Raw genomic sequence first — 24,438 nt, forward strand, 5'->3', positions numbered from 1 at the left:
CATACATGGAAAGTAGAATATATTTTGGGGTAAGAAAAAGTGTGAGATATGGAGATTCTTTGTTGGGTGATATGAAAGTGATTTTGTCCTAAAACTGATTATTTCTAAATGGAAAAGAAAACAAGTGACAAACTAAAGTAGACACAGAAAGTTGTAGAAGGTTTGTGGAAAAAGGAGTATTTGGAAAGAAATTGTATGTATGGTCAGGACTAGATAAGATTGGAATGAATTTATTTAAGTAAATGAATGTTAATATCAGAGGTAACCTAGTACAAAATTAGAATTGGGTTTTCTCTGTTAAAAGGATAAAGTGTTATTGAACTATTGGTCTGCTCTTGATAAGAAATGTAAAAGGTTTTTCTTTATTTTTAAAAACAGCCTGCCTAGAAAACAAGAATACTATGTTTTGTCAAAATAATTTCCTGTGTTTTCTGTTTTCATCAAGTCTTTGATTACATAAGTAAACCAAGTCTTCTTGATATTAAGAGTAAGTTTGCTTAGAACTATATAACTTTCTGTATTTGCCTATAAAATCTTAGTATGATTAAGTGGATAACTAAATATTTTTCACAATCATCTATGATTCTATTTGACCAACTGTTTTAAAACCTTTTGATGTTTTTGACAGACTTCCCAAAACCAAATTCTAAATGAAGTTCTTTTTGATCTCAGATTAACTTTGAAATTTTTACGAATTTTCCTGGAACATTGTGAAATATGTGTTCTCTCTCTTTATGAAAGGGAGAAGTTAAGCTAATTAATCTTATTTGGTATGTTAAATTACATGGAAACCATTGTCAAATAAGAAGTAATACTAAGCCTTCTGTATATTGTATCTGTATTATAAGTGTTTCCAAAATTATGGGAAATTACTAAAAATCTAGTGTGTCCTGGTGTAATGTTGTTATCATAAATTCAGTTATCTTAAAATGTTGTACATCACAAAAATAACTACACTTCCTTATCAAATGAATTCTAACAATAGGCATTTAAGGTCTTTTATAATTTATAGATGACTTCCCTGGTGGCTCAGACAGTAAAAGTGTCTGCCTACAATGCAGAAGACCTGGGTTCGATCCCTGGGTTGGAAAGATCCCCTAAGAAGGAAATGGCAACCCACTCCAGTACTCTTGCCTGGAAAATCCCATGGATGGAGGAGCTGGGTAGGCTACAGTCCATAGGGTCACAAAGAGTCAGAGACGACTTCACTTTCACTTTCACTATAATCTATAGACAGGAGTCATTTTACTCTGATGCTTTTGCAAATATGCTTCATCTTCAAACAGATTCGTGGAGAGGACTTCTCAGGCATATTCCAGAATACAAGTTTCTGATAAACTTTCAGATTTTAAAAAACTGATTAATTAATTTTATTTTTGGTTTTGTTGCTCCGGGGGGGCTTTCTCTAGTTGCAGAGTGGGGGCTGCTCCCTAGTTGTGGTGCGTGGGCTTCTGTTGTGGTGGCTTCTCATGTTGCAGAGTACAGGCTCTGGCTGTACACTGGCTGAGCACACTGGCTTCAGTAGGTGCAGCATGCAGACTCAGTTGTGACACACAGGCTTAGTTGCTCCACAAAATGTGAAATCTTCCCTGACCAGGGATCAAATCTGTGTCCTCTGTATGGGCAAGTGGATTCTATACCACCAGGGAAGTCTAAACTTTCAGATTGTACCACTGAACTGCATAAGAATTTACAGAATCCTAATGGAGAAATTGATAACTTCATAAATCTGATAATAAAAGATCAAGATCAATAATCATTAATTACATGGGACTAAAGGAACTGATAAAGATGATTGTAATTTTTTTGCAATTTCTTTTTGTTTGAAACATTGCTGATTTTTAAAAATATTTTGTTTTCCAAATATAAAGAAGCCTTTCCTCTTAAGCTAACTATAAAGAAGCTAACTATGACCTAGAGTAATTTGGCAAACTATATCTTTATGAGTAGAATAGAAACATCTATCTTTTTCTCCCTACCTGATTCCTCCAGAATTCAGAAACTCTCCATGAGTATTCTTATTTTCATGGCAATGTAGTTATTTGCATAAGTTCAGTAAGAGTCTGTTCTTCTTGAAATAGGACACAATAAGAAACATCGGTTGTATTGCCAGGGCTTTGTCCTGCAATGTCCTATTTGAGAGAGCATGCTTAGACTCGGATATTACCAGACAGCCTTAAGGAACTAAAGTGGACTTTATGAAGCCAATTAAAAGCCCCTTGGAAAAACAGCCTAGTACCTTGCTTAGGGGTCTCAGCAGTCTCACCAGGTGAGTAAAGAAGGTTACTTCCTGGGAGGTGCAGGAACTGCAAGCTGTTTTGAGCACCTCAAGAAGAGAGAAATTCATCCAAATCTACAGGTAGTACAGGTAAGTCTAGTGGCAAATTCTTGGCTTGGCTTCCTAGCATTGCTGTTGTTCAGTCACTAAGGCATGTGCAATGTGAAATTCCTTATGAAAAATTCCGGCAGAGTAAATGTAAAAGTCTATATGACCAATCACTATTCTTGCTTCACTTTTGTAAATGACTAGGCCATGTGCATTGAAGCTAGACCTATTTTTGCAAACAGATTAGTCTTAATGTGGCTGTCGTTTTAGAGAGAAAAATTATGTTTCAGTGATACATTTGTGGATATGAAATTCTAATATTGTCCATTGTCTTTGAGGTTTGTTTTCTACGTGTGAACTGTTCTAGATCCTGAGGATTATTCTAGTTGTCTCATATTTGGCTATAAATTTCCAAGTTAATGTTCCCAATTTCTCCCATCCTTTTGACTTGAAATCACTGAGAACTAAAATTGCCCTTTTCCTGAAGTCCTACAAACTGAAGCTAGTCAAAGCTATAAACTTCAGAGAAATCATCACAATACTACATGTTTATTATTATTGTTATTTTTATTATAATATAGTTGCTTTACAATGTGTTAGTTTCTGGTGTATAGCAAGGTGAATCAATTATACATATACATACATCCTCTAGTTTTTAGATTTCCTTCCCATTTAGGTCACCACGGATCATTGAGTAGAGTTCCCTGGGCTACACAGCAAGTTCTCATTACTTATCTATTTTATACATTATAGTGTATATATGTCAATCCCAATCTCCCAGTTCGTCCCAATACCCACCGCACCCTTGGGAACCATAAGTTAGTTCTCTACATCTGTGACTTTATTTCTGTTTTGTAAATAGGTTCATCCACTTTTCTATATCTAGATATTCTTCTCTTTCTGACTTCATGTATGACAATCTCTGGGTCTATCCATGTCTCTGCAAGTGACACTAGTTCATTTTTATTGCCGAGTAATATTCGTGTATATATGTACTACATCTTCTTTATCCATTCCTCTGTTGATGGACATTGAGGTTGCTTCCATGCCCTGGTTGTTGTAAATAACTCTTTATGTTTAGACAATTTTCTTTGTGCCTGTTGCTGTGTGAGTCAGTCATCATGTTTACCAGTATGCCTGGTAACATCGTAAGAGACATTCAATCAATCTACAAACCAGGGAAATCTGATTGTCACTGCCTGCCCTCATTTCATCTAAATGCTTTGAACTGGACATCTAGAAATCTTCTCAACTGGTTGCCTTCAGAAGTTTGAAATAAGATTATGGTCTGCTCCAACCATTAACCATTGTTTTTCTTTTGTTTCCATAGAAATGCCTCTAATTAAATACCAGACTGCTTCTACCATAGGCCTATCTTGGGGAACCTCACTGCATCATGGTCTCCTGAAATGAGTTTAACTGAACTAACTTATTTTCAGGACTAAGAGACTGATTCAATAAGATGAAACAGTCTACCAATTCAACTTTTGGACTGTGAGACTTCTTGGGGAACTTGCAGTGGTGGGACTATAGGGGAAGAAAATATCCTTCCCCACTCCTAAGATGTGCCTCTTCGACAGGAGGATTATTTTAGGATGATTGTTTTAAGAAACAGAATACTGGAAAAGTCATTGTTTTTGCCTCCCTCTTAACCACCTGAAAGAATTTAGATAAAGGAACCAATCCAGACAGGGTACTACCAATGGAGATATCTGCAAATATGAGCTCAGGATTACAGGGGGAACTTGACAGGGCCTGGAGGGCAAAGTCTTCTTTGTGTCCTATTGTCTGCATGGCCGAGCAAACATTTGTTTACCAAACATTTGTTTTCCCCATCTTCCTGTAACTCATTTTCCTTCTTTCTGAAGCCCCAACCTCTACCTGCTTCTCTTCCTCTCAGATGGCATGTAAGTCTTGATTGCCTAACTTGTTCTTGGGCCTTATATTCTTAAGGAGTTCCTGTACATACATTAATTTGGGTTTTCTCCTGTTAATTTGTCTTATGTCAATTTACTTATAGGTCATCCAGTGGAACCTAGAAGGGTGGAGGGAAAATATTCCTCTTCAACAAGAGTGATTGCTCTCCTTAAATTTTGCACCTTGACTGCCTCATTCATTCCTCCTGGGTCCTGGTTCTGATTCTCAGGCAAGTTCCTCATTGTTTTTGAGAGGGTTTTCAGCAGAACTGAGCCCTCATAGCTCACAGTTAATAACCTACTTATTAACATACCTTTTACTGTTTTTTCTCTTTTGTCATCATGCTTTCTCACTGGTGCACTCTGGAATTGCCTTTCACCCATTTTCTCCTCAACTTCTACTCCTGAGGGAATGTAAGCTAAGACAAGCATCTCTTAAAACAGTGTTTCCTCACCCCACCCCCAATCCACCAGTGATTTATTTAAGCTTATGATCAGCTTGTGATATCATTCCATTAGCTGTAGAGGTTTATCTTCTCTGAGACAGATCTGGGGCTCAGATGTTCTGGCGCTCAGGGTTAGGCAATTACATCCTTTCAAACACCTCACTGTACAAGTTTAAACACATACGTGTGGGCACTTTTGTTTTGGGGTGATTGAGGAAAGAGATGTTGAATGTTTTGTTTTGGTGGAGAGGCGTGAGGGAGGATAAAGACCATGGAAGGATAGGAAAGCAAGAATTGGCTGGATAATTGCTTCAGACTTTCCCTTCACTTTGGCCTATGGCTGAGGGCCTGGCCGTGAGCCCCTGTGGGACTGATGCCAGAGCAAGTAACAGAGTCCTTGTTCAGACAGACTGGAAGCTTGGGGTACATGCAGTCCTGCTTTAGGACAAAGGTGGCCAAAGGCAGCACCCATTGAGCCACACATGCCCTGTGCTCTCTTTCCCACTTCAGCCGTGCCCCAGTTCCCCCAGACCACAGTGTTCATTCTGGATCAGAGACCACTCTGTAGAAATAGAACCAGTGGAACATCAGGGAAGACCCAGGGCAAGGCAGCTGGACTAACAGAGAGCCTGTATCTCCCGTAAGGGGCTGGTGCACTGCAGTCTGTCTACGAGCAGGACAAAGCAAAGGACCCTTTGGGAGGGGGTTAAATTCCTGAAAGAACAGGTAGAGGACTGGGACTGACAAAGTTCAGGAGACTTTGTCCATATGACCTAGTTTGTACTCACAGGCAGGTGAAGCCTGGGCTATTTAGCTAAATAATGTTTGCTATAAGTTTGCTGGCACTCACATGATTTAATCAACCTGTCCAGCAAAAAACCCTTGAGTCAATTATCCTGGGCTCTGGCCCTGTCACCGATAATAACCTTGGGCAAGTCACTTGACTTCTCTGTGCTTCAGTTTCCTTCATCTTATAATGACCTCATTGGGAAAGATGAATGCTGAGGTTCTTTTAAATATTAAGAAAACCAGATTTCTTTCTCCAGAAATTACTATTGATCACACAGAGTCCTAGAGAATGTCACACCATGTGGCTCCTGTCTTGGAGTTCAGAAGTGGCCCGTGAGCCTGGGATCCTATTTCTCTTATAGTGCTCTTGGATAAAATGTCAGATTATGGCCAGATATGGTGGAACTGAAAGGGAATGTCAGCTGCAGCTTTTGTGAATGTCTACTTTGGGACTTTATTTTAAATGTTTAAGAGACAACTTTTAAATTGATATTTTATTGTCTTTGGGACACCAGGCCTTTATTAAGTTCATTGTAAATCATATATTTGAGCATGAAATATAGGTTGCCAAGGTGGCAACTAACTGTACTCATTTGTGGTTAGCATCACTATGAACAAAACTAGTGGAGGGGATGAAATTCCAGCTGAGCTATTTCAAATCCTAAAATATAATGCTGTGAAAGTGCTGCACTCAATATACCAGCAAATTTGGAAAACTCAGCAGTGGCCACAGGCCTGGAAAAGGTCAGTTTTCATTCCAATCCCAAAGAAAGGCAATTTCAACAAATGTTCAAACTACTGCACAATTGCACTTATCTCACGCTCTAGCAAAGTAATGCTCAAAATTCTCCAAGGCAGGCTTCAATAGTGCATGAACCGAGAACTTCCAGATATTCAAGCTGGATTTAGAAAAGGCAGAGGAACCAGAGATCAAATTGCCAACATCCATCAGATCATAGAAAAAGTAAGGAAGCTCCAGAGAAACATCTACTTCTGCTTTATTCACTACGCCAAAGCCTTTGACTGTGTGGATCACAGCAAACTGGAAAATTTTTCAAGAGATGAGGACACCAAACCACCTTGCCTGCCTCCTGAGAAATCTGTATGCAGGTCAAGAAGCAACAGTTAAAACTGGGCATGGAACAACAGACTGGTTCCAAATTGGGAAAGGAGTCCTTCAAGGCTGTATATGGTCACCCTATTTATTTAACTAAATGCAAAGTACATTATGCAAAATGCTGGGCTAGATGAAGCACAAGCTGGAATCAAGATTGCCGGGAGAAACATCAATAACCACAGATATGCAGATGACACCACCCTTATGGCAGAAAGTGAAGAGTAACTAAAGATTCTCCTGATGAAAGTGAAAGAGGAGAATGAAAAAGCTGTTTTAAAACTCAGCATTCAGGAAACTAAGATCATGGCATCCGGTCCCATCACTTCATGGCAAATAGATGGGGAAACAATGGAAACAGTGACATTTTATTTTGGGGGGCTCCAAAATCACTGCAGATGGTGACTGAAGCTATGAAATTAAAAGACATTTGCTCCTTTGAAGAAAAGCTATGACCAACCTAGACAGCATATTAAAAAGCAGAGATATTACTTTACCAATAAAGGTCTGTCTAGTCAAAGCTTTGGTTTTTCTGGTAGTCATGTATGGATGTGAGAGCTGGACCATAAAGAAAGCTGAGTGCCAAAGAACTGATGCCTTTGAACTGTGGTGTTGGAGAAGACTCTTGAGAGTCCCTTGGACTGCAAGGACATCAAACCAGTCCAGTCCATCCTGAAGGAGATCAGTCCTGGGTGTTCATTGGAGGGACTGATGTTGAAGCTGAAACTTCAATACTTTGGCCACCTGATGTGAAGAACTGACTCATATGAAAAGATACTGGGAAAGATTGAAGGCGGGAGAAGAAGGGGTCAACAGAGGATGAGATGGCTGGATGGCATCACCGACTCCACCGACATGAGTGTGAGCAAGCTCTGGGAGTTGGTGATGGACAGGGAAGTCTGGCGTGCTGCAGTCCATGGGGTCAAAAAGAGTTGAACATGACTGAGCAACTGAAATGAATTGAACTGAACAAACTCAAACATGCCTCTTACAGCTATCTGCCTATTCCCTGATAGACTGATTTCTATCTGTGCTTATAACTGACACCTTTTTATTATTTTTACTCCCCACAGAGTTGGCCAGCTGTTGTTTCAGAAAGTTAAATGTCTTGCCTCCAGTGTAGTTATTACGGCATGGTGTCACTGCTTTTGAAAGTAGAAAGTCCACCTCCCCCATGCCATAATCTGGGGGCCCTAGGCTGAGACTTCTCCAAGGGAGCAGCTTCTCCTGGCCCAGGTTTTGATCTGGGTGGTACAGCTGAACTGGCTGTGAACTGTCCATTCATTTCTTATTAGCAGCCAGGCTGGACAGTGATCAAACAAGACCAGTCTGACGATACAACAGACTGCTCTGTTTCAGAAGTAATTTTTAAGGAAGGATGTTGTCCTGAGGCTGCTCAGCATGGATGCTGAAAGCAAACAAAAATCACATGTGGTCTAATCAGAGGATCAGTGGGAAGGCACAAGATGAAAAATAAACTTTTAAAAGCATATTACTAGTTTCTGAATATGCCAATACAACCTAACAACCCAGTAATATCTAATACTTATTGAATGCTAACTATTTATCAGCTATGTTCCAAGTATCTCAATGTATATTAACTCACTAATCCTTAGCACAAACCAGGGCAGGTACTACTGTTTTCCTCACTTCATAAATGACAAAACCCAGCCGCAGAACTGGAAAATAACTTGACCATCCAGCTGCTGAAGGGTCAAAGCTGGGATTTGAAAGCAGGCCATTTAATTTCAATGTTCACACTAGTTGCTATATTTCTTTAAGAACAAGAATGTTTTTGTCTGTTTTGCAAATGTAGAAAGGAATGTTGTTCATTTTAACTATTTCAGGCCAAATGAGAAGTGGAGGAGATATAAGGGGAAAGCATGTTTTTTCTTTTGTATTTATATGGGGTGATGACAGTGAACTAAACTTACTGTGGTAGTCATTTCACAGTACGTGTAAGTCAGGCCATTATGTGGTACACCTTGTGGTGTCATGCGTTAGTCACTCAGTTGTGTCCGACTCTTTGTGACCCTATGGACTATAGACTGCCAGGCTCCTCTGTCCATGGAATTTCCCAGGAAAGAATACTGGAGTGGGTTGCTATTCCCTTCTCCAGGGTATCTTCCCTACTCAGGGATTGAACCTGAGTCTCCTGCATTGCAGGCAGATTCTTTACCATCTGAGCCACCAGGGATACACCTTCAGTTCAGTTCAGTTCAGTTCAGTTCAGTCGCTCAGTCATGTCCGACTCTGCGACACCATGAATCGCAGCACGCCAGGCCTCCCTGTCCATCACCAACTCCCAGAGTTCACTCAGATTCATGTCCATGGAGTCAGTGATGCCATCCAGCCATCTCATCCTCTGTCGTCCCCTTCTCCTCCTGCCCCCAATCCCTCCCAGCATCAAAGTCTTTTCCAATGAGTTAACTCTTCGCATAAGGTGGCCAAAGTACTGGAGTTTCAGCTTTAGCATCATTCCTTCCAAAGAAATCCCAGGGCTGATGTCCTTCAGAACACAATGCTGCATGTCAGTTATATTTTAATAAAACTGAAAGAACAAAGAAAAATAGAGGAAGAGAGTTGAACCAAGTGAAGGCTTCAGTGAACCAAGCCTTGTGGCAGAGCTTCTCAGCCTTCCTGAGCTGGTCTTGTCCAGCCTCTGTGCCTTGTGTGCGGCCACCCGAGCTGGGTGACTTTCATGAGCCCCAGCCATGATAGGAGACTGCACCTATCTTGATCTCTTCAACTCCCGGTAACTTTATGCCTTTATACACCCTCCCTGGAAAGCTTTTCTTCCATCTATGCTTGGTGAAATTGTCAGCTTTTTAGACTCAGCTCAAATGTTAACTCCTTTTTGACACTTTCTCAGACTTTTCATAGTAGCACTGAGTACCCAAGTGGTGCTAAAGAACTTGCCTGCCAATGCAGGAGACATGAGAGCTGTGGGTTCAGTCCTTGGGTTTGGAAGATTCCCTGGAGGAGGGCATGGCAACCCATTGTAGTACACTTGCCTGACAGAGGAGCCTGGTGGGCTACAGTCCATAGTGTTGCAAAGGGTTGCACATGATTGAAGTGACTTAGCACACAGACTTTTTATCTTGGGTTGTTGCTTGTTTGTGCTTCCTCATCACCTGGCTTATCCTTTTGTCAAAGCTTGTTAAAAAACAAAAGTTCAACTGAGTAATTGTGAAGATCTAATTGATTTTATTGGGCAATTCATGAATGGGGCCACATCCCATCTAGCAAGTAGATGGGTACTCCAAAAGGGTTATACAGAATAGAAGGCTTTTATAGGAAGAAGGGTGGGGCAAGGGAGCTATTAGCAAAAGGAAAGAAAGACTTATTTTTTTTGGATAGGAAATCTTTTGGTGGGATGTGGAAAGGGAACAGCAGATTTTATCATGCAGACTGACTCTTCTTCTCTTAGGTGTAGAGAGGGTGTAGATTACTTTGTTGGTGCTGAATAGAAAACTTGAGATTGGTTGATTGATTACATTTCTGGTGTAAGTTGAAGCTGCAATTAGGTTAGATGTTAAATCTAGGTTTGGTATCATGGGCACAAGTAACACCATTTGGGCCTATGTTTTTTGTTGTTTGGTTTTGGTTCTTTATTAACAGTTTGTTTCAGGTAATGTTGAAATTGTTTTCTCTCTCCTTACTAAACTGCTTCAAAGAGCTTAGTGGGCTCCTTCAAATCATGGTAGCATCTAGCAAAATGTGTGCTATAAATGTTTCTTGAAAAAAAAGTCTAAAGCAAGTATTTCTATAAGCAAATAGGGTAGGGGATCCCCAGAGAAAGAGAATCAGGCATGACTTTCTTTACATAAGATAAGCCAATTTTGGCCTAAGCCAGTTTGTGATCTAAACCTGGCCAAAGTGTTTGGTCTTGAACTAGTCTCAATAAATCTTAAGGGAAGTGAAGGAATACAGGAACAAAGAAAAAACAGTCAAGAAGCCAGAATTTAGCAATAAAACAGAACCCTAGATGGCTCAGATGGTAAAGAATCTGCCTGCAGTGCAGGAGACCCAGGTTCAATCCCTGGGTCAGGAAGATCCCCTGGAGGAGGAAATGGCTACTCACTCCAGTATTTTTGCCTGGAGAATTCCATGAATGGACTACAGTCCATGGTGTCACAAAGAATCAGACACAACTGAGTGACTAACATTCTTTCTCACTCTAATTCCTCCTCAAAGGACATACATCAGAATCTGATACACTTCTCTGAGTTCTGCAGGAACTAAGGTTCCCACCTGAGTGGAGACTGGTAACTACATGTTGAGATCCTAGACTGGTCAGAACCTGAGGAATAATGGTGCTGATCTATTCTGACCCTCCTGACTTCAGTCAACTAAAGCTTGTACTCTGTCAACCTTTGCCCCAGTTCTAAGCTGAAGTCTCCTCTGTCCAAACCCCTTCATGAAGGTGCATGTACCATTAGCTTAAAACATCCCCAGTTCTGCTATGGGAAAGATCCCCGGTTCTCCTTATTTGCTGCAAGTAATAAATCCATCTTCACTTTTTTGGCTTGACACCCACTAAGAGGTGAACCCAGTTTTCAGGTAACATTCCCATCATTAGATAACAATGGGCATTCAGAGATTCTGTCTTCATGCTTACGTAAAGAACTTTATTTTTGGTTCTGATTATCCTAGTAATTTTGTCAATCCTTCCACCTATTTTGGCTTGTTTGCATAAATTATTGACATTTTATAAATATTTGACTCTTTGATAATGAGATTATACTAACATACAAATTAAGCAGTGACTCTAATGATGGTGATGTTGATGGTAAAGCATATATATATATATACACACACACACACACACAAGTAACACCCTTATTTTCAGGATCAGCTGTAACACCCTCCCTTTTCATTTTACCAGGTAGGCAGGTATTCAGGTAAAATCTGTTGGAAGATATGCTGTTCCTATCCTGGACTTGACAGGAGTTTGGAATTTTTGACATAACTAATGAGCCTTGGAGGTTCTTAGCAGAGTCTTTAAAGAGAGATTTGAGCATAATTTATAAAATATAGAGAAACAATTGCTTGATTTTACTAACGAGTGAAAATGACAATTGATTATAATTTCTGCCTTTGCTCGAAGTATAACTCTACTGTTTTCCTAAATAGTTGCTGACCTCATTAAGGACGCTTGGCTCCTTGTGACTCAGGCCCCTCAACTTCGTTTATCTTTCCTTCTCCTCCATCAGAGAGTTACCATCTCCTGCTGCAATGCTTTCATAGTTGGTCATCCGCTTTGCTGCAGATCCTTACAGACTCCTTCTTCAATCATAGTTTTTCTTTACTATGTTCAGTTTACTCTATTGTATATTAATATTTTTCTCTTCTATAGTTTGTTTCCTTAGTTCTCGCCAACACCGGACCCCCTGCCTTGGAACCATCTTTGTGTTTGTCTTTCAGATCACCTTTAAGGCTATCTTAGCTCAGCGTTAATCCTATTTAGTCACTAAAACTGTTCTTTGAGGGATGCAGCATCTAAATTAGGACTTCTAGTCATTAACTCTTGATTTAATTTAAAAGGTCATTTTCTTTTTCTTGGGGTTGGGGTTATTTTTTGGGAAGGAGACGGAATTTTTAGTAAAGTTTCACCAGGAAGAGCCTGTCTCCACTCTCACCTCTGTCTTTCTCCAATCAGAACAATATCTCCTTACCCATGAAATGTCTTGGCTATTTTACTTTAAAGCTCAGCAGAACATTTTACGTAATGTTTTGGTGTGGCTGTAGAAAATTGATCCCTGCTGATAGAGAAATATTTTTGAAAAAAAGCTTTCATTTTCAAACAATGAGTGTAAACTGGCTGCCCTGACCTTTACCCCACTTCTGAGCCTCTCCCCACAGGGCTGTGGTGAAGGAGACTGGGTGAAAATAAATCAAATGTTCAGTAATTTATGTGAGTGTTTGAAGAAATTTTATTGACTATTTCTATAATCTTGAAATGTAGAAAGAATCTGTAAACATCAGAGCCAAAAACCCTAAAGGAAAAGATTTATAGACTTAACAAAGTTAAAAAAACAAGATGACAATCTTGGAAAAGTATTTGTAATATGAGTAGCATTTGAGGAGTTAAAACACTTGGTTTATAAGAGTTTAACAAAGAAGAAAAAGATGGACACTAGGATACTAAAAGGTCAATAAATGTATGAAAAGATGTTCAATCTTATTAGTAATCAAAGAAAATATAAATCAAAACAATAGTACATTAGATTGGATTTAATTTTAACACTGATAAAAATGTTGATAAAAGGATGAAGAACTAGGCATATTCATACCAATATACACCTATTAGAAAGCCTAAAGTAAAAAATCCTGACATTATCTAGTGCTTCCCCTCCTAATACAGTAGAATATATACATTTAAAATGGTATAATCAAAATGTCCATAACATATTACTTAGTGAAAATAATTTCCAAATTATTAGTAATATGTAAATATATCAATTCAGTCAGTTCAGTCACTTAGTCATGGCTGACTGTTTGTGACTCCATGGACTGCAGCACGCCAGCCAGGCCTCCCTGTCCATCACCACCTACTCCTGGAGTTTACTCAAACTCATGTCCATTGAGTTGGTGATGCCATCCACCCATCTCATCCTCTGTTGTTCCCTTCTCCTCCTGCCTTCAGTCTTTCCCAGCACCAGGGTATTTTCCAACGAGTCAGTTGTTCCACATCAGGTGGCCAAAATATTGGAGTTTCAGCTTCAGCATCAGTTCTTCCAATGAATATTCAGGACTGATTTCCTTTAGGATGGACTGGTTGGATCTCCTTGCATCCAAGGGACCCTCAAGAGTCTTCTCCAACACCACAGTTCAAAAGCATCAATTCTTCGGTACTCAGCTTTCTTTATAGTCCAACTCTCACATCCATACATGAATACTGGAAAAACCAAAGCTTTGACTTTGGACTTTCATTGGCAAAGTATTGTCTCTGCTTTTTAATATGCTCTGTAGGTTGGTCATAACTTTTCTTCCAAGGAGCAAGCATCTTTTAATTTCATGACTGCAGTCACCATCTGCAGTGACTTTGGAACCCCCCAAAATAAAATCTGTCACTATTTCCACTGTTTCCCCATCTATCTGTCATGAAGTGATGGGACCAGATGCCATGACCTTAGTTTTCTGAACATTGAGTTTTAAGCCAACTTTTTCACTTTCCTCTTTTACTTTCATCAAGAGGCTCTTTAGTTCTTCTTGCCATAAGGGTGGCGTCAAATGTATGTTTGACGTGTGTGTGTGTGTGTGTGTGTGCATGTGTGCTCAGTCATGTCTGACTCTTTGCAAACCCATGGACTGTAGCCTGCCAGGCTTCTCTGTCCATGGAATTTTCCAAGGAAGTATACTGGAGTGGGTGGCCATTTCCTACTCCAATGTTTATATAAATTATGTTTATGTAAAAATCATTTACAAATAATATATATGGCATGAAACTGTTTTGCAAAATGAGAAATATTGGGTTGGTCAAAAAGTTCGTTTGCATTTTTCTATAGTATCTTACAGAAAAACCCAAATGAAGTTTCTGGCCAACCCAATGTGTGTCCAAATACACATTTATTCACTGAAAAAATATCTGGAAGAATGTACACCAGACACATTGACAGAAGTCATCTCTGGGTAGTGGGATTATAGTGATTCTAACTCTCTTCTTTGTACCTTTTTCATAGTCTTTTAATCTTTATACTTTTTATAGCCTGAACATTTGACTATGAGCATGTATTATGTACTTTTAACATTTATGTTGACTTTTACAAAAACCGATGCAAAGGTTTAAGGTTTTAGTTTTAGACCATGACAAAATTTTCCCAAGTCAAAGCAGATGTATTCAAACATTACATATTCCACAAAAGTATCCTGCCCAAATCTACTATAAACGAGAGAGCATTTGGCTCTTTATTGGTAGGTCTGCTGACACTAGCAATATTATTTCCACTGTTGAACTTTTCACCCTTCAGATATGTGTGGGTCACTACACACTTCCTCATCTTGAGGAGTTGTCTTTGATATTTAAAATGTAATTCTTAGACTCAAGGAACATAACCTCAAGGTGTTTATATGGTTAAAAACCAAATAATGCATCTTGTTTAGTATAAAGTATGATTCTATGTATATGGTGATTGGGAGGATAAAATGGAAAGATTATCTGTTACTAAATTTAGAAATTATGTCCTGATAGATTGATGGTTGATTTAAATATAACTTCTTGTCAAGCATCTGTTTTTAGAATTGAATTACTATGACTCTACAGTTTGCTTGAAGTCTCTTAGTCTCAAATTTCTGTTTGCTTTGTATGCTTTTAAGAAAATGAAGAGTAAAAATGCACATTTAATTTTCATTGTATCATATTTTATATGACACACTGTAGTCATCTCATAGAAATATAAGGTGACAAACAAATTGCCGAAGAAATAATTGTCATTACCTCATTGAATCTTAAGTCATTCAGAACCATGCCCCGCATACTGAAGATTCATTTGGGAATGCTTTTGTTTCCCCAGCTGCCCTCTTCTCTAGCTTTGCCTTATTGACCGCCTCCAGTGGAGTGCTGACTATTTTTCATCTTGCTTTCTATGTTTATCTCCAGGGTTTAATTCAATAAACAAAGTGGCTTGGATCAAACACTGGGCTCTCATGGGTTTGGAACGTGTTCTTTGGTCTCAGTTTTAGTTACCAGAAGGGAGGGTTGTTTCTGACCTCTCTGACTCTTCCCTGCTGATTTTACTAGGCCTTTGATACTAGTTAAGGGGGAGATTTTTGAGGAGGTGGTCTTGCTTTTGTTAGAGATGGTACTGCCTTTTATTGCTTTGTGATTCAAGTTGTGTTCAGTTAAAATTGCAAAGGTGTTAAAAAATCAAATTAAAAGTAGCAAAAGTAGAAACCAAGGTTTTGATCTGTAAGGAAACATGTGACTTTTACTGATGCAAAGATAGCAAATAAGAACCCTCAGCTAGCTTTCATTTTGCCAAGATTTAGGTCATTCATTGCCTACAACACTGACAAGCTCCACCACTTTTCCCAACACATTCTCAGGGTGTACAGTGGACTAGCATCTCCCCTCTATCATATTCCCCCAAGAACTTCCAGGTCAAGGGGCCACAAACTCAAAAGATTCTAGGAGCTGGGCAGGTAGTTCAGAAGAGTAAATAAGACTGTTTAATAAAAACAGGAATTAGTGAGGATTTGGCCAAGGTAGAGATAGCCATGTTCCACCTATAGACACCTCTTTTTTTTGGACAGAGAGCCTCTCTTTTTTTTTTTTTTTTGCAGATTTATGTATTTAATTTTTGACTGTGCTGGGTCTTGGTCACTACATGCAGTCTTTCTCCAGTTGCAGCAAGCAGGGGCTACTCTTCATCGCAGTGCTCGGGCTTCCTACTGCAGTGGCTTATCTTGTTGTGGAGCCCAGGCTCTAGGCATGTGGGCTTCAGTAGTTGGGGCACATGGGCTCAGTAGCTGTGGTGCACGGATTTAGTTGCTCCATGGCATGCGGAATCTTCCCGGACCAGGGATCTAACATAATAAATGCCTACATTGGCAGGCAGATCCTTAAGCCCTAGACCATTAGGGAATTTGCTATGTGGGAATAAGGCTTGGGGGATCAGAGCTTCCACCTATTCAACAGAAGCAAGAAATAAAGATTTTCGTGTGACATTTTCAATCTCATCAACCATTTCCAATAAAATATCAGCACACTTTAGCCCAAACCATGTGTCTGAGAGCTGGATGTGACTATGGGCTGCCAGGGTACAACTTCTGATAAAAACTAAAGTGCATAAATTTTGGGCGTCCAAAAGCAGGGTACTGATGAAGGCTGTTCCGAGGTCAGGACCAGCACAGATACAATCCCAGCAGTGAAGAAGAGTAACATGGGACTTTGAGGCACAAATCAGTGGTACTTTAGTGGTACTGCTGTGTGCTAGTGGACAGGGCTATAGGATGCTGAAAATTAGAGTGTAATTGGCTCTTTTAGATCCCAGTGGAAGCCCCCAGGGCTCTTAGGCAGTTCTGGGGGAGGGAGGAGAAGATGGAGATCTCAAGAAAAAGATATTGGACTTCCTGCTAATAGGCAAGTGGGGATTCAAGTGATTAAATAAAAGATGAAAAAGAGATATGATTGTATTTGAACTGTGAGCTGGCAAAGTAGTTTATACTGGTTAATCTAATTGAAAATATCAATTTAAAAATCCATAGATTGGAATTTTGGAAAGAAGTCATATTTATTAAGTTATTATTGGATATTGCAGAAAGTTATATTGTTATTTGAAATAATAATAGTGTAATATAATAAATGGTATTAATAATAACAACAGCTGTGTTTTATTAATTTACTTTCACCTTGGAGCATGTGGGATCTTAGTTCCGACCAGGGATCAAACCTCGTGCCCCCTGCAGTGGAAACAGGGAGTCCTAACCACTGGACTGCCAGGGAATTGCCAATAATAGTTGTCTTTTTTTGAGCTCTTACCACGTGCCAGGCACAGTGCAAGCACTTCACATGTACTAACTCACCTAATAGCCATAGAAACCGTAAGAGGTAGGTTCTACTATTACTATCTACCATTGACAGATAAGTAAACTGAGACACAGAGAAGTGAAGTAACATTCCAAAGGACACACAGACACATTAGACAAATAAGGAGTTTTCACTTAGCACTGTACTCCTAGGATTGGTTTAAAATCCTCTCTTATTTATAAAGATACTCACCAAAAAGTTCTGTCTTAACCGTTTCATCCTTCCATATTCTCTTCTGTTCTTCATTACTGTGTATACATTCTTCTAAAATACATTAGAGTTTAGTTTCCATATGGTAATTTATGGTTTGCCTTTCTGCAGTTGCAAACTATCTCCTCACTGCTAATCTACAGACTTTGTCTTTAATGCCATTTTCCTTAGGTAAAAAATAGCATATACTTATCCTAGAAATTTTGTAAAATACAGACACATACGAAAAAATTTCTCCTAATTCCACAATCCACAGGAAATTGCTGTTAACCTTTAGGTGACATTCTTTCCATTCTTTTCTATGCACATATATATTCAATAAAAAAAGACTACAAATATACTACTATTTTTACAGACTATGAATCATATATACACATAACTATTAGCTTTGCATTTTACAGTTAACATTTGTCACAAGCCATTTCCCATATTTCTACATTTGAAAACATTATTTTTATTTTTAATGGCTATATAGGATTCTGTCATATGAGTTTACCAGAATTTATTTTAGAATCTTTTCACCATTAGATGATTAACTATTTTGAAAATACTCACTCATGGGGATCTTCCCTGGTAGTCTGGGAGCTAAGACTCTGCACTCCCAATGCAAGGGGCTAGGTTTCAATCTTTGATCAGGGAACTAGATCCCACATGCGCAGCTAAGAGTTGGCACGCCACAACTAAGATTCTGCATGCTGCAAATATAAAAGTCCAATATGCCACAACAAAGATAGAATATCCCAAGTTCTGCAAGTAAGACCAAGTGCAGCCAAATAAATCAATATTTTTTTAAAAAAATGCTCACTTCTGGAGAAAACATAGTGACAAACATAAGTCTCTAACTGGATTTTTGGACATTTCCCTAGGGTAAATTCCTCCAAGTAAAATTAATGGGTCAGTAGTTCTTAACACATGTTGCTACATTGCCTGTCAGAATGTTGGACCAATTCACATGCCACCCTCAGTTTTTGTGATCTTCACTTTTGCAGCACTTTCCTATTTCCTTAACCTCTGAGTTTATTTCCTTATTTTTCAGAACTGGACCCTCCATTGAGCTTTCTTTTCTCATCCTAGCAGTGTGCTGAGGGCCTCCCATCTCCAGCAGTAAGCAGACAGATGTGGGGACTTCCTGCTGCTGAGCTCTGTAGGGCAAAAGAGTCAGTCCAGAGGAACCAGCTTTAGGCTCAGCTCTGTGGGAAGCCCCAGACATCTGGGAATGGAGCTCATCCCCCACTAACTTACATATTGTGGATAATTCTGCAACGGGAGGTTTCTGGGACAAGTAACTGGGCTAAGAAAATGCTCAGATTTCACTGGACAACATCAGTCACCGGAAGCATGGCAACAAAGAAGGGAAATGAAGGCTTGCTTCCATGGCCTGGTCACAGCACAACATCTGGACAGTGTTGTCTTTGAAGAGGCACAAACATTCCTTCTGTCTAAACAACTTCAGAAGCTATGAAAGGCACTGGTGCAAGGACAAGTCAAACCAACACAAGACCACCAAGGGGGCAATAAAGGGAAGACCTTGAACTCCTAAAAGAACTGTCTTCAAAATGCTGAAGTGGAAAAAGAGGCTTGCCTCTCCAGCAGCGCAAAAGAGAACGGTAATCTGGAACATTTCCTAGGATTTCTTTGTTTTTGAATGACTTATTCTCTTATTAATATGTCAGAGAGAAAAAATGCTTCTGGCTAAGAAATAATGCCCCCTAATCCCAGAAGTCACAGCCCACAAAATGGATTCTTAAGTGTCAGAAAAGCACTCTGAATGAGAAGAGAAGAATACAATACATCACTTCTGTTATAAAAAATGCTTGATTTCTTTTAATCCCCAGAGTCCAATTATTTTCTTTTCAAATTTAAGGGTAAGTTTGCACTATTAATTAAGGGTTCAGTTCAGTTCAGTCCCTCAGTCGTGTCTGACTGTGCAACCCCATGAACCTCAGCACGCCAGGCCTCCCTGTCCATTACCAACTCCCGGAGTCTACCCAAACCCATGTCCATTGAGTCAGTGATGCCATCCAACCATCTCATCCTCTGTCATCTCCTTCTCCGCCTGTCCTCAATCTTTCCCAGCATCAGGGTCTTTTCAAATGAGTCAGCTCTTCACATCAGGTGGCCAAAGTATTGGAGTTTCAGCTTCAACATCAGTCCTTCCAATGAACATCCAGGACTGATCTCCTTTAGGATGGACTGGTTGGATCTCCTTGTAGTCCAAGGGACTCTCGAGTCTTCTCCAACGCCACGGTACAAAAGCATCAATTCTTCAGCTCTCAGCTTTCTTTATAGTACAACTCTCACATCCATACATGACCACTGGAAAACCATAGCCTTGACTAGACAGACCTTTGTTGACAAAATAATGTCTCTGCTTTTTAATATGCTGTCTAGGTTGGTCATAACTTTCCTTCCAAGGAGAAAGCGTCTTTTAATTTTATGGCTGCAGTCACCATCTGCAGTGATTCTGGAGCCCCCCCCCCCAAATAAAGCCAGCCACTCTTTCCACTGTTTCCCCATCTATTTGCCATGAAGTGATGGGATAGGATGCCATGATCTTAGTTTTCTGAATGTTGAGTTTTGAGCCAACTTTTTCACTTTCCTCTTTCACTTTCATCAAGAGGGTAGTTACCTATTAATTTGAGTACTTAAAAAATATCTGTCTATAGTATTTCTCTCTTTCTCTTTCATCTACTCTCTACCCCATACATTTTTTATCTAATGAATTCTAATCCTCTCTCTTCTCTGTCCCTTTTGTCTCCTGCTTCTTGAAAAATAGCACAGCACCCATCACTCTCCTTCAATAATCTTACACAGGAGGCCAGGGATGGAGATGAGAAGGGATTTTCAAGTAAGGGAACTACATGAGATACAGTGTTTGTGGAATGGGGAGTGGGCAGAAGGAAGAAAGGAATGGGGAGATGGAGAAGATCCAAAGGCCTTCTGTGTCATGTTTGCAAAAGTCTTTGTAGGTTTTCTAAAGGGATTGTTTCTTTGTAAGCAATGGAGAACCATAGGAAGTTTTTTGGAGGGGAGATTTGATTAGATACTTTTTGGCTTTGTAATGATTTGATTAGATTTTTCCCTTCAAGCAAAAATCACACTCTATTGTGTTAGGAAAGGTAAATAGGAAGAAGAAGAAACTAAAGGCAGGGATAACAATTTGGAGGTTACCCAGAACTTTGGCTTGATTTTAGACAAATGAGGATGAAAAGGACAGGGCAGATTAAAGAGATATTTGGGAGATTCAAGTGGCTTGGGTGCTTTTTAGAATGAGAAGAAAAAGATGGGGACAGAGAGAGGAAAAGTCAAACAAGTATGACTATAATTTCCCACAGTCAATATGTGGATCCATCATTAAATGAAATTAAAACACAAGACGCATATGGAGGAGGGATATTAAAGGGAAGATTAAAAAACTGGCTTGAGATTTAGTTGCAGAATATCTTGTTCAGTGTTGTGCTGGTAAATGTTAAAACTGGCTTTCCAAAAAAAAAAAAAAAAAAAAAAAGAGAGCGAGAGAGAGACTGAAAGACAGGAAGAAAGGAAAGCCCTGATTGTATCAGATTTCAGTGGCGTTAATATTCCCAGGATGGGCTGATTGTAAGTTCACTCTATAAAAGTTACTTATTGCAGAGTTGGGAAAAGATATACATACACAGTCAGCAATTATGAGCTGGAATGAGCACACCACTGGTCTTGCTGGATGCTCCACGCTGTATGGGGGGGGGCACCGTCCTGGAGCACAGCAAGGAGGTGAGAGCTGGGGATACTCAGCTTACCTGAAGCCAAGGGAGTGGATTGTGTTAACAAAAAAAGAGAGAGAAAACCAGTATTGGGAGACATTATATAGGATAGAGAAAGTCAGGGAAAGAGTTATGAAAGAGGCAGGAGAGTCAGAAGAGAACCAGATTCAGGGAATTCAAGAGAACTAGATTCAGGAAGGAAGATGTGGTCAGTAGTGTTGAATACCAGAGATCAGGTAGCCCAGGGACTTAAAGGAGGTCATCAGTGCTACCCAATCAGTGGTCTTTCTGTGCTTGAGGTATTTTCTATTTTTCTACATGAAAATACTTTATAGTGATAAGAATGAAAGCACATATACTGCTCTGTCTCTTTTTGAGAAAGTCATTAATTGATCTGGAAAGTGGTGGGGGCCAGAGTTTGCCTGAAATGGGCTGGAGACTGAATAAAACAGAGGGATTACAGAAGAGATTTTCTCAGCAGTTTGGCTCTTAAAAGCAGGAGAGCTTGAAGGGAGAAAGGTTAGAAGGATGGCTTTTAAAAAGAATTATAGTTCATTGATCAACCGGTAAATCAGGGGAATATATCTCTCTATAATCCAAACTAACAGGTTCATCTCAATGACAAGCAGAACAAACTCAGGACCAGAAGCAGTAATGGTTTTGAATCTTGCATGTGTCAATAAGAGTCACATTAATAAAGAAGGGGATTGCACTGGTCTGATTATATTGCACTTGTAATATTGAAAGCTTATGCAATACCTGGTTTACTTCACAAATAATGGTGATTCCCTTTTTCTTTTTTTTTAAAACTATCTTTAGCTTGAAAATTTGTTTCTAACCATGTATTGGAATTAAACTGACTCAAATATGAACTGTAGGTCCTTTAATTCCACTTTACATAAAAGAAGAATTGTCTTTTTTTCTTCGTTAATTTTGAGGCACCTGTCGTTCTTCAGGAATTCTCAAAAAGCCCAGCTATCAGGTCTTCTTAATTGTAACAAGTTCTGCTAAGGAAATTATTTTTAGAATACTTTCTGTTTTATTCTTCATTGACTTCCTATAATACTCTTTTTTTCTCCCAGAGTTTCCAGGAATCAAAAAGCATGGTATGCATACCAAAAATACATGTGTGGTGAAAATAATTTATATTTTAAATAATTTGTACGTGTACATTTATGTGGGGGCTTCCCTAGTAGCTCAGCTGGTAAAGAATCCTCCTGCAATGTGGGAGACCTGGGTTCGATCCCTGGGTTGGGAAGATCCCCTGGAGAAGGGCATAGCAACCCACTCCAGTAGTCCTTCCTCGAGAATCCCAATGGACAGAGGAGCCCGGCAGGTTACAGGCCATGGGGTTTGCGAAGAGTTGGACATGACTGAGTGACTAAGCACATTTATGTGAACCAGCTATAGAGTGTTATATATCAAAGCAATTTCCAAGCAAAGCCTTTTGGGTAATTCCTAATTTAAAAGGTCTCAATATAATGATAATCAGTAGAGCCATGGCCTCTACCAGGGTCTCTAAGGCCACAGCTACCTGAATTCTGTAATTAGAAGATGCCAGGGTCATCTCAGAGTAGAACTTCAAGACACTCAGGCTGCACTGACAGAATCAGCTTCTCCGGAGACAGCAACAAAGAAGGGCCATTCTGCTTGTTTGGAAAGAGTCACCTAGGGTGGAGACCTGGAGTGTTGGTGTCAGTGTTAGCAGGAACAGAAGGACTTGGGGGGAAGCTTACTGAAGCATACTCAGGAACAAATCAACCTGTGACATTTGAGGGAGAGAAATTCACACTTTTATACTCTCTCAAGGGACACATTCTTTTAACCTCTAACTTTTGAAATTCAGTATTTTTTTTTTTTTTCATATGAACCTGTCATACTCACAAAGTGTGGGCTTGATGAAGGCAGAATTAGGTGCTTGTGTCCCTTGGTCAAATCACTTAGTCTCTTTGGGGATTTAGGCTCTTTTATTGGTAGAAATGAACACAACTGATAAGCTTATTTCAGACATTACAGTGTGTGCTGAGAAGAGCAGATTCTTGATACCATAGGTTATTCTCAGTTAGAAATGATTACATTTGACTTTGGGGCCACAGACCTTTGTATTTAGAATCAATGGCTGTCTTCTCTGGTGCTTTCATCTCCTTCTTGGCCTCATCTCCTTTCTCCAACAGACTATCCTTGTCTCATGTGTACAGGACTTACTGTCACTCATTCCCCAGGAGAACAATCTGAGGGGTTACTTAAGTATGGTGCTCTTGGAAACTGTAGCCTTCAGTTTCAGAAAGAATGATTTTGGTGGTGGGATTTTAAGCACTGTTTTATAGGTGGATGGTGGGGTGGGGTGGGGCAGGGGATGGAGAGTCAGAGTCATAATCACTTCCACAAATCACACTTGGAGTCATAACACCTCCTCCAGGAACTTTCCTTTATATCTACAGGTCAGAGAGATTACTTTGAACTCTGCTAGACTTGGAATTTTAAAATTTTGGCATGGAAAATTCTTTATAGGCCATGGTTGGTACCAGAAAATGACATTAATAGGTGGCTATCAACAGGCTCTTAATTTTACAGAGCCATTCTTCCCAGGAGCTCAAATGAACAAAATTTACTTTCAGAAAACCTCAGTGAGTCAGGGAGAGCATATATATAGTCTCTTTTGTGGATAAAGAAACGGAGGCAGAAAGTTAGTGGATTATGTGGTTGTCAGATTTGACCCTGGAACCTAGGGACCAGGGTCTCCTTTTGTGGGCCCTGGGCTTCAGAAGTTTGACTCTGGCCCACCTCAAACTTCATCCCTCCCTAAGGATGAATGGTCCACAGGACCCAGGGGCCAAGTCACCAAGTTATGAGTAGCTGAGACCCCAGAATTGTCCTAAGGCCCTTAAGTGCTCTTCCAGGGCCTGCATGGGCCTCCTAACTGGATCCATCCTTAGTGTTGACAGAACCACTGACATGTGGGCCTGTATTCAAATCATGGTCTGGAGGGGCTTGTGCAGCTGGGGCTCCAGACACACACCTGCAGGTTCTTCTGGAATATGACAGAGCTGAGGATGGGAAGCAAAGTTGTCCAGGAGCCTGCTCTCCTGCTCTACCACTTTCTTGTCAAAACTCAAGTCAAAGCAAGTCTGGTCGTGAATCCACCCTTCCCAGTTGCTCCAAAGGTATCTCTGTCAAGTAGGAGGAACTTATTTTACAGTTTGTTAGCTTTATTTATGAGTTAAATATTGAGAGTTAAAGTATGTGGGCTCCCTTTGTACACTTGCTTCTGTTCCTCAGATGTTTCGGGCCCTCTTGCTCTTGACTGTCAAGGCCAAAGCCAGAGGAAGAAGCTGGAGAATTGGATGGTTATGTGATTTTCCA

The 24,438-nt window shown here is 39.8% G+C and overlaps 1 long non-coding RNA gene across 1 annotated transcript in view; it reads left to right on the plus strand.

The window, feature by feature from the left end:
• LOC138434506 (uncharacterized) overlaps positions 1-19,160 on the plus strand; it is a 43,487-nt gene extending 24,327 nt beyond the window's left edge. Inside the window, exon 4 of the long non-coding RNA XR_011254816.1 lies at positions 18,369-19,160. This is a non-coding gene — a long non-coding RNA (uncharacterized lncRNA). The remainder of the gene's footprint in view (positions 1-18,368) is intronic.
• Positions 19,161-24,438: the final 5,278 nt, after the last annotated feature.

The sequence above is a fragment of the Ovis canadensis genome, chromosome 2 (genome assembly GCF_042477335.2).
Source record: "Ovis canadensis isolate MfBH-ARS-UI-01 breed Bighorn chromosome 2, ARS-UI_OviCan_v2, whole genome shotgun sequence".
In the NCBI taxonomy this organism is placed as follows: Eukaryota; Metazoa; Chordata; class Mammalia; order Artiodactyla; family Bovidae; genus Ovis; species Ovis canadensis.